The sequence below is a fragment of the Dermacentor albipictus genome, chromosome 1 (assembly GCF_038994185.2).
Source record: "Dermacentor albipictus isolate Rhodes 1998 colony chromosome 1, USDA_Dalb.pri_finalv2, whole genome shotgun sequence".
Taxonomy (NCBI): Eukaryota; Metazoa; Arthropoda; class Arachnida; order Ixodida; family Ixodidae; genus Dermacentor; species Dermacentor albipictus.
In genome coordinates, this window is record NC_091821.1 from 348,432,056 (window position 1) to 348,441,928 (window position 9,873).

Here is a 9,873-nt window from a genome sequence, read left to right on the forward strand (position 1 = left end):
CTGTAACCTTCATCCTTCCCCTCCCTCCATTTTATATATGTGCGTATATATAACGCTACTCTCTGTAACAATTGAATGTTTGTTGATGTTTGTTGCTATCTGTCTTTATATTTTGAGCTTTTATTTTCAACATGCTGTTAACGGCCAACGACTTCTGTACGCATTGTAGTGCTGCGTTGCTTTGTGCTTACTATTGTTCCCCTACTATGTAATGCCTGCGCGGGCGTTTAGGGTATTTGAATAAATAAATAAACAAATATTGCTTTGTACTGTTCAGACTGCTTTATCATTGTGCTTTCTCATTTTGTTGTTCTCTCTATTTTGTATTTCTTTTGCGTATGTGTTTATCGAATACCTGGATTTGATTGCAGAGAAAAAAAAATATTGCATTTGTGTTAATAAATTTTCCTTGTATGTGTTCCATAATCCACAATTGCTTCTGTATTATGTCATTAATGTAACCGGTAGCGAGATGCGACTCCTATCAGCGTTAATTTATTTACAGGACCTCTTTCTTTACGTTAACATTTAATGTAACTGTGGCTTCATTACACGATTGAAAATTTGGCAAGTTGGTTACGATTCATATTCAAATGCACCTCTAACGACAAGTACAAGCTAGGATTTCTGATATTCCAATACTGATTAAGTACTTGAGGCCGCGCAGTCTGAAGTAGACTTTTTTTTCATCTTGTTCTAGATCGTCTACAGCTCACCTTTAAGAATTTTATTTATATCCTATATATCGCTCAGAAATAATAATAAATTTCATTCGTTTTAGCCCAAACGCAGGTCAGAAGGTGGCAAAATCTGCCTACTCCACGGGAGGTAACACAGTAGCCTTGCGACATTCCATAGTCCTGGAAGACACGAACTTTCGCATAAATTATCGAGATTTATAATCATCCTAAGTTGCATGAAAAGCAGGCCAGACTAAAACTATGAGTTAATTTACGATACCATATATGCGCAAAAAATATACGAGAATGAGCAACGTCAGTGCACGATTCCGGGAAGTTACAAGAACCCCGCACGCTGATCCTAGATATCGGACGCGTGAACGCACAATCAAATCGGTAGTGGCGACTCGTCGTGCCCCCATTCAGCATGGATAGCATCCTTACTAACAAATATGGCCACACTTAGACTGTTTGTATGCAGCATGAATGAGTTTTCGTGATGTTTTGTCCGTGTTACTTCATGTACCGTGATTAATCAAAGTTCGACTTAACCGAGATACGGAAGTAAAGGCAGGGAGGTGAACCATGGTTGCACCCGGCTGAATGCCCCACACGTGGGGAAGAAGGAAAAATTGGGAAGGGGGAGAAAAGGAAGTAGGAGAGTCAGTGTGCGCACGCCCCAATGTGCTGTTGAAATAAACGTCTTCAAGCTGTACCAAAAATATATCGAGCCAACCAAAGCTTTTGAGACTCGTTTGAATTAAACGGAATTTTAATATATCCAAGTTTGAGTCATTCAGATGGTCCTGTCCCTTTGATACAGTTCGAACAAGCTATACGGCTATACTCACAGACTTGTAGTGATCAATTACCGCCGTATATTGCGCGTCATCAGAGCAGTTAGTGATGGTTAGGAATAGTCTGGTCAAACGTGAATATAGCGACACTGGTACGTGCGTTGTTGCAACTCAGTTGGTCGTTATTACTAGCCCTGGCGAGTGCGATAAGTTATATTTATTTACGATGCTCGATTCCTACACATGATAATAAAAATGATAATAATCCACCGCGTTTCTTCCTGCATGGTAAGGGCCCTTCTTTCTCCTGCAATAATAAACAATAATGATGATAAAACTACTCAACTGGCAGAGAAGAGGCTGTAACGGATTGTGACTTTTCATCTAGGCCCGGCGCCTCAAGTGTTTGTGCTGTGAGTACCACTGCACTGTAAGTCGATCACAAGCAGTAATTTATGAAACCAGTAAACTGTGCAGTGTGCAGTGTATACGCATCCAAGGAGGCGAAAATAAAGTGTAGGTCTGCAAGCTCCATTCGCGGAAGTGACTCCAACGCCATTCAAAGACCAAACGTCTTCAGCGTATATCTACGGCCACTTGGCTCCCGAATGCTATTTTGCGCAATGTTTGTTGTGACTAAATTTTCATCTGCAACATGTCATAATTCTGCAGAGTTCTTGTTCATTTCAAGTCAAGAATTGTGTATAGCTTCTTGCATCTCGAGTTGCTGCTGCCAATGCCTGTACGAACGAGCCCGAGCTGACCAGCGTGCATTTAGGAACGCCGCAAAGCCACTAATGCTGCATTTTCCACAGTAATAGAAAATATCTAAAATGTCCGTTCAGCGCAAGTGCGACTCCTATAGGGCGAACATTTCCGCCGTGCATCTACAAGTTGCGTCATCGAGACTCGCTCGAGCCAGTGCACGACAGGAAAAGGAAAAGATGGTTTCCGTGTTTGCGTGGCCCCCCTTTCCTCTGGCTCTTTATGGCGTGCAAACAAATCCCTCCTGGAGTCTTCCTACCGAGCAGGCTCGTCACCGTGCCACCACCCCCGGTCCCGTTGGTCTCGTCACGTCAGCCGGCTGCCCTAAAGCCCCGCTCGGCAACGGCGCTGTGGCGTGACCACTAATCCGCTAAGCGATGGGGAAGCACCGCGGCAGAGCCCGGCGAGGGATGGAGCGGTGGTGGCGCGTCTGCGAGGATTCCCTCTTGGGGAATGCGCCGGGAATAACAGCGGCAAGAGGGACGACGGACACCCGCTTTCTCCCTTTGCTTCTCGTGTACTTGTGCCGCTGACTTGTGACAAATAGGTGAACGCACACACGCCTGGCACGCACAGCGTTGACAGCACGGATATTGTTTCGCGCCTGGACGTGTTCTGCGGTGTTTAGGAGAACAGTACCCACGCTTACGCCTCGGGCATTCGGTCACTACGTGATGATGTGGTGCTAAAATTTGGATCGAGCCGCATCCTGGCGTGATCAGAGCTTTGAGAACGGCTAACTTGCTCAAAGCTTAGGAAACATACAGGCAAGGAGATGGAAGTGTGAGGGGGGTGTAAAGTAAGTTACAGTAGCGAAACCCGGATTAGTATTTGACTTCAAGTTACAGCTAAATTATGACGTGAAGATGTGCATGTAGATTATTTTTGATGCAAAGATGCCAGACTAATGTTTATACCTATGAAAAAAAAAAAAGAAAAAAACATTATGCAGTTTCACGTGCCAATACCACGATTTGATTATGAGGCGTGCCGTAGTCAGCGACTCCGGATTACTTGAGACCACCTGGGGTTGTTCAGCGTGCACCCAATGCACGGGTGTTTCTGCATTTCACCCCCATCGAAACGCGGCTGTCGCAGCCGGGATTCGAACCCGCGCCCTCGAGCTTAGTAGCGCAACGCCATAGCCAACACGCCGTTCCGTTAGTCAACACGCCGTCAACATTCCGTTAGTCATTTCTTTTATCGCTAAAGCAGCAGTCTTTAAATTACATACGCTTTATTACAAAAAAAAATTAAATTATGGGGTTTTACGTGCCAAAACCACTTTCTGATTATGAGGCACGCCGTAGTGGAGGACTCCGGAAATTTCGACCACCTGGGGTTCTTTAACGTGCACCTAAATCTAAGCACACGGGTGTTTTCGCATTTCGCCCCCATCGAAATGCGGCCGCCGTGGCCGGGATTCGATGCCGCGACCTCGTGCTCAGCAGCCCAACACCATAGCCACTGAGCAACCACGGCGGGTCATTCGCTTTATTACAAGCTGTGCTCCTTTTAAGAGTGGCCTATACGGCACTACTTTTGACGTCCTTCGTAATGGTTGAGTTTGCCAGTTTATTAACAATTTACTGTAATCTGAAAGTCAATTAACACTCACGGTGACAAACTTTACAACTTTTCGTAAGAGATAAAGATCCCAAATTCGCGAAAGTACCACAAAACCCCTGGCATGACAGTAATGTCATTGGCGCCTTTGTTTGTTTTCGAAATTCCGAAAATGAAAGCTTGTGCCTAATTTTCTTCACTGACGAGCCGCCTTTTTCACCCGTAAAGAGGTTCTTGAAAGACTTGGCCCAACTCAAGGGTTTACTTTCAAGGGACACGCCAAGTGACGTACAAAGCATCTAAAACGTAACCCTAGCAAACTGAAGTGTAACATGTTTATGGCTATGGCCACAAGAAGGGTCTGCATTCGTGTGCACGCCTTTTACTTAGAAAACAAACAAACAAACCAATAAACGTAACCGATGGGTTCCGCGAATGACTTGCGAGTGCGGCATGCAATAGCGCACCTGACAGCCTAATTCTTTAGAGCTTCTGCTGCACACACAGAATAGTGTCGCTTCCTCGTTTTCAGCGTTAGTTATTATCTTTGGAAAAAGCACCCGCCCCAACACCCGAAGAAAAATAAGTTTACTTTGCTCGCCGCCCTCGTTTCCGGCAGCTTCCGCCAGCTTGTAGATGCCAATAAGTCTCGACGTCCTGGCTTCAGCGCGCGCACTTAGAGGAGAGTCAGTTCCCTGTGTCGTACTTTCCATGTGTACAGATGAGGAAAGACAGCATCATGTGCAACCATGAGGGCCTGTGCACAGTTATAGCGCGGATTGATCGTGACTCACGACACAGGAGTGCAGTGAACAGCAGGTGTGTCAGGTATCCGCCGTGCCTCATCAAATTAATGGCAATCGGTCAAAATAAAAGGGGCCATAGGGGAGAAAAAAGAAAAGGATAGTGTGTAATAGAAATATATATAGAGAGAGGGAGAGAGAGAGATAACATGCCACACATGAGACGTGAAACGCGAAACACACGCGCCACTGAAACGAGAAACCAGCGGACGCGAATGCCCGAGTCAATAAGAAAAATATCGAAAAAAAAAACGGTAACAGTATGATGACCTCCGACGAAGCCGATTGGAATACGCAGGCAACATCATCCGTCAGCGAAGCAACGGGGTGGACGCGCTTTTGCCCTGTATAGCAACGAACACGCTCTATATATGTACGCACTGACAGACACACACACGCAGACATGCAAGCATATATGCACACAAAAGGCATCGTATTTATTGGATCCCCTCCACCCCCCAACCCCCTCTGGTGACTTCAGCCCGGTGTGTGTTCCATTGTCTTCCGCGTACCAGCCCTCGTACAGAGCGTCGGACAGGCGGAAGAAACAGGCGCATCTGTGCGTTTGTGCGTCTCCACACCCGTGTATACCACTTCGCACACCCGCCGCTTCCCCACTACCCCCGCCTTTGCGCCTTTCTCCGCAAATTGAATTGTGCCGTGCCAGATCCCCTCCCCCACAAAAAAAAATAAAAAAATAAAGAGAATAAGGAAGAAAGAAAGGCTCGCCACTTGCCTGTTTTTTGTATGGCGTCCCACTGCGAAGTCATGCAGAAACCGCGAATGTCGGAAACCACCTCGCCGCACCGGAAAAACACACAGCGACGATAGAACGGCGGAAGATGAGAAAGAAGATAGAAGAGAGAGAGAGAAAAGACGAAGGGGGAGGAGAAGTGGGTGCAAAGCTGTATGGCACTATGTACGCATGGGTTCCGACAAGTGTATAACTGCAGCAAAGCACAGAAGTGTCGGGACGCAGAAATTAAAACGCGAGCGGATGGCGGCAGGGTTCGGCCATGTACACGCGGTTGGAGCGAGAAGCAAGTTCGGTTCAGCGAGCATTCGGGCTGCTCGCGCACAGCAGAAGAGGGCAGTGGGGAAGGGCCGAGTTAACGCGTCCACAGTCCGCTGGCGCCGAACCCCGCCCAAGATTTCTTTTTTTTTTCCTTTTATCCAGCTCTTCCATCGCCCAGCCGAGCCAACCTCTGTGTACCGAGAACAGGAAAACCAGTCGCGACTCTAGGACTACGCTTGACTAAAGTTCTCTCTCTACTCGCTCCTGCGGAAACCGAAAAAAAAAATAATGTGATGAGGAACGAGAAGCTAGATTTATGCATAGCGGGCGTACAACGGATTCATTGAGGCAGAGCTGACTTCTCGGGGGGAGATCGCAGCGCATCTGGCGCTGTTTTTTGGCGGCCAAGTGAAGCGGCAATATTAGGAACCCGGCGCGAAAGCCGAGAGCAGTTCTTCGGGAACGCTTCGTTCTTCTTTTCTTTACTTTTTTCTTTTTCCGAGCCTTCACGTCTCTGTTCCACATACTCGCAAAGATGGATCGGAAGAGAGGAAAAACGGAGAAGGGAAGTGAAAGTCCGACGTCGCATTTGAGCTTTACGACTTGTAAAATGCGCCACATGGTCCCGTATCAGGGAACCGGGGTGAGAGTTGGGGGGAGGGGGCGAGATAGGCGGCGGGCGCGCACACGATGTTCAAATTGGGAACGTCTGCCCCGTTCTTTCTCCCGTGTACGGACACGCCGTTAAGTTTCCATTTCCTTTATAAAGTTTTAAGGGAGGGGGCGGGGCGCTCGGGGCCTTTTTCATTTTGTGTATTTGTTCCATTAAATAGGAAAGGAAAAGGAATGTTTACGCATTGACACTGTCAGAAAGAAGCGGTTCCTTTTTGATACGTGCTGATAATTGCATTCAAGTTTTTGTTGCCGTTATGTGGGCTTTGATATAATCCCGCTTCTGAATTCTAAGAATTTATGAAAAGGAATAAGCTTCAAATAGCATTTCTTTATTAACTACCACACGCATCAGTGAGCCAGCCTTAAAAACATTAATTTCGGGATATTATATTACCGTGCTATTCTGCTTGAATTTGTTAGGAAAATATTAAGATGACCCGTTGGATTGAACCGTTACTACTTTCAGACTCGTCAAGCATACAGCTAGCTTTACGAGTGGTATAAATGTGAACTGCTTATGAATTTGTTGTTTAATATGATGTCGAAAGTTGTGTTCATGCAAAACGTAATCAGCGTAGGGCTTGCCTGAGCATCGGCGCCTTCGAATGTGCATTTTATATTGCTTTGTGTATTGATTTTATTTCTTTGCGCAATCCATATATTTCACTACAAAACGGCTTGAACGTCTTTCTTTTTCTCTCAAGCGATATGCATTGCATTACATAGATGCTTCTTACGTGCATCGCGTCGTGCCACTAAAGCGTGTCACTTCATTAGATATGTACTTTAATTACACTTCAGTTATATTGCGTGGACGTATATATTACTCATAAAACAAAACAGTCTTCTCAGTAGTCTGCTTCCAAAAAATTGTGAAGCAAAGATGGTCGTTTGTAAAGAAATGAAAACTTACGACTGAGTAACTGTTTTTGTGTATGTATATATATATATATATATATATAATGAACGAGAAGAAAGGGGGTTAACCGAGGGGCCCGATTTTTATTAGTCATATCATAAGAAGCCAACAAGCACTGACACCAAGGACAACACAGGCGAAATTACTTGTGCTTAATAAATAAAATAACGAAGATATCATTGAAATTAAAGTGGATGAAAAAACAACTTGCCGCAGGTGGGAACCGAACCCACAACCTTCGCATTTCGCGTGCGATGCTCTACCAATAGAGCTACCGCGACGCTGTTTCCCCATCCACTTTCTTGGGTATTTATGCGTCCTAGTAGAACCCTGGGAGTGTTAGCCAGCGCCACCACTCACAGACCTTGGCGGCGGACGTGGAACGTCCTTCTTGCCGCAGGCGTCACGAGAACGTGATCTTTTTGGCTGAAGGTAACTGGTCAATAAACCCACATATGCTACCTGAAGGCGTCAATGTAGCCGGGTTCGAGACCATCGTTATGTAATGAACGAGAAGAAAGGGGGTTAACCGAGGGGCCCGATTTTTATTAGTCATATCATAAGAAGCCAACAAGCACTGACACCAAGGACAACACAGGGGAAATTACTTGTGCTTAATAAATGAAATAAAGAAATTATGGGACAATGGGACAATGGGATGGGACAACCAGAGTCCACATCCGAGTATATCCTACTGAGGAAACCCCGCGACAGGAAAGATCCCTTCTGCATCATCCTAAGAGTAGCTGACTTAACAGAAAAGTGGGAGCTAGAGAAATTTTTATTTAAGGAGAAGCAAAGAGGTCGGCTTGAAGTAAAACTTATCTAGCCTATACCCCCGTGCTCAGAGGTAAGGAGGGAAGTGGCAAGAGGTGGTATGAGGGGCGGCGACGAGGACACGGCGTATATATATCGTATGTATATATCTATATATGTATGTATATCGTATCGTATATCGTATAGCGTATGCCACGTTGTTTTCCAACATATTTTTAAATGTCTTTCGTTTCAAATAGAGAGTCACGGGCGCTTAGGCTGACTTATTGGAAAATGCAGACATTACTTGCGCGAAAAATCGACATTTTCGGTGAGCTAATTAATACAGTAAAAGCTCGTTAATTCGAACCGCAAGGGGAAGCCGCTTCAGTTCGAATTAACGAAAGTTCGAACTAACGAAAGTGAAGGAGAGCAACAGTACACTGCGATTTGGAAGCAGTCGGGCATGTCAGAAATTTGGCGGGTCAGAAAGTGATGGCGTGTGCCGCGGGCTCACGCCATCTTCAAGTCGAAGCTCTGGGTCCGACTGTGCCACACCACCGATGTCCACCGAAACGAATGTTAGCCGAGGCTTAACACTATCACAATGATTCGCGACGGCCGATACCTCCTAAGCTGAAAACAGAGGTGCACAACCGATGAAGACTGCCGAGACAAAGACGCTGAACATGTGAAGGTGGCGAAGGCCCTGATTCGTTGGTTCTTGATTGCAAGCGCAGCTGCGACGTACTTGATTCGCTGTGTTTTGGCGCTTGCCGTGCCATCTCCGCACAACATTAGCAGCTGTACAAGATTTGCAAAGCCTCCGAGATTCGCAACGGGCAAGAAGTCTTGGAGGTTACGTAGAACGGAGAGGCGGCAGCCGCCACTGCCTTCTGGCTGACCCCGCGTCGGTTAGATTTTTTTCCGATTTTGCCTTCTCTCGCCATTCTCTCCGTTTCAGAGGCAATACAGCCTTGTGTGTAAGCAGTAGGCGCTTTTCTCTGGCCGTGTGCCAGGTGAGCGTAGTTCGAATTATCCGTGAGGGAACCTTCTCGCGTTCGAATTAACGGACTTTTTTATACATAGACTTCTGTGGAGCTTGGCCGGACCAAATCGTACAGTTCGAATTATCCATAAATTCGAATTATTGAAGTTCGAATTAACGAGCTTTCACTGTATTGTTTCACTAATTACCTCTATATAAATTGTTCAATTTACTGCGCATATTGCAAATGCGGATGTGAAGCCGGCTAATAAGGAGGCATGGTGCTGAGACTAGAGCACTGCACGGGCCTGATGTTACGTCCCGGGCGCGCTTTATGAAGCCCGAGCCCAGCCTGGGCCCGGGCTCACATGAACGAGCCCAGATTGAGCCAGTCCCGGGCCGGGGTGTTCATTACTAAGCTCAGCCGGGGCCCGTGTGTGCATGACCAGGCCCGACCTGTAAGTAGAATATATATATATATATATATTTAATCACTTGCAGATTATAGCCTCATGTGCCCGCCTCGCCTCCTCAGGGTCTTTCAGCGGCAGTGCATAAGCAATAAAAGACCGCAATTTGTTCTCCCCATGGGAAAAATCAGCGATCTCGCTCATTGTCCCTGCTGTTATTTTTCCGCTGGTGCGCATGCATTTACCTTGATCGTACAATTTTGTCATTATATGAGGTCGTTTAGCATGCCAATATGTATGTTGTGGGCTCAGGGCTGTGGCCTCACGAGCCAGTGGCCAACTCAGGCTCTCAGAGACGACAAAGGGTGGTGCAAGAGCCATGCAAAAGACAACCTTTGCTGCCCGAAGCCCCAAACCAACTGCCAGCTTCATGGTCGCCGCTCCTCGCGTTCCGGCCTCATGCCGGCGGCGCGTGGCACGGGCACATGAGCCAGGCCCA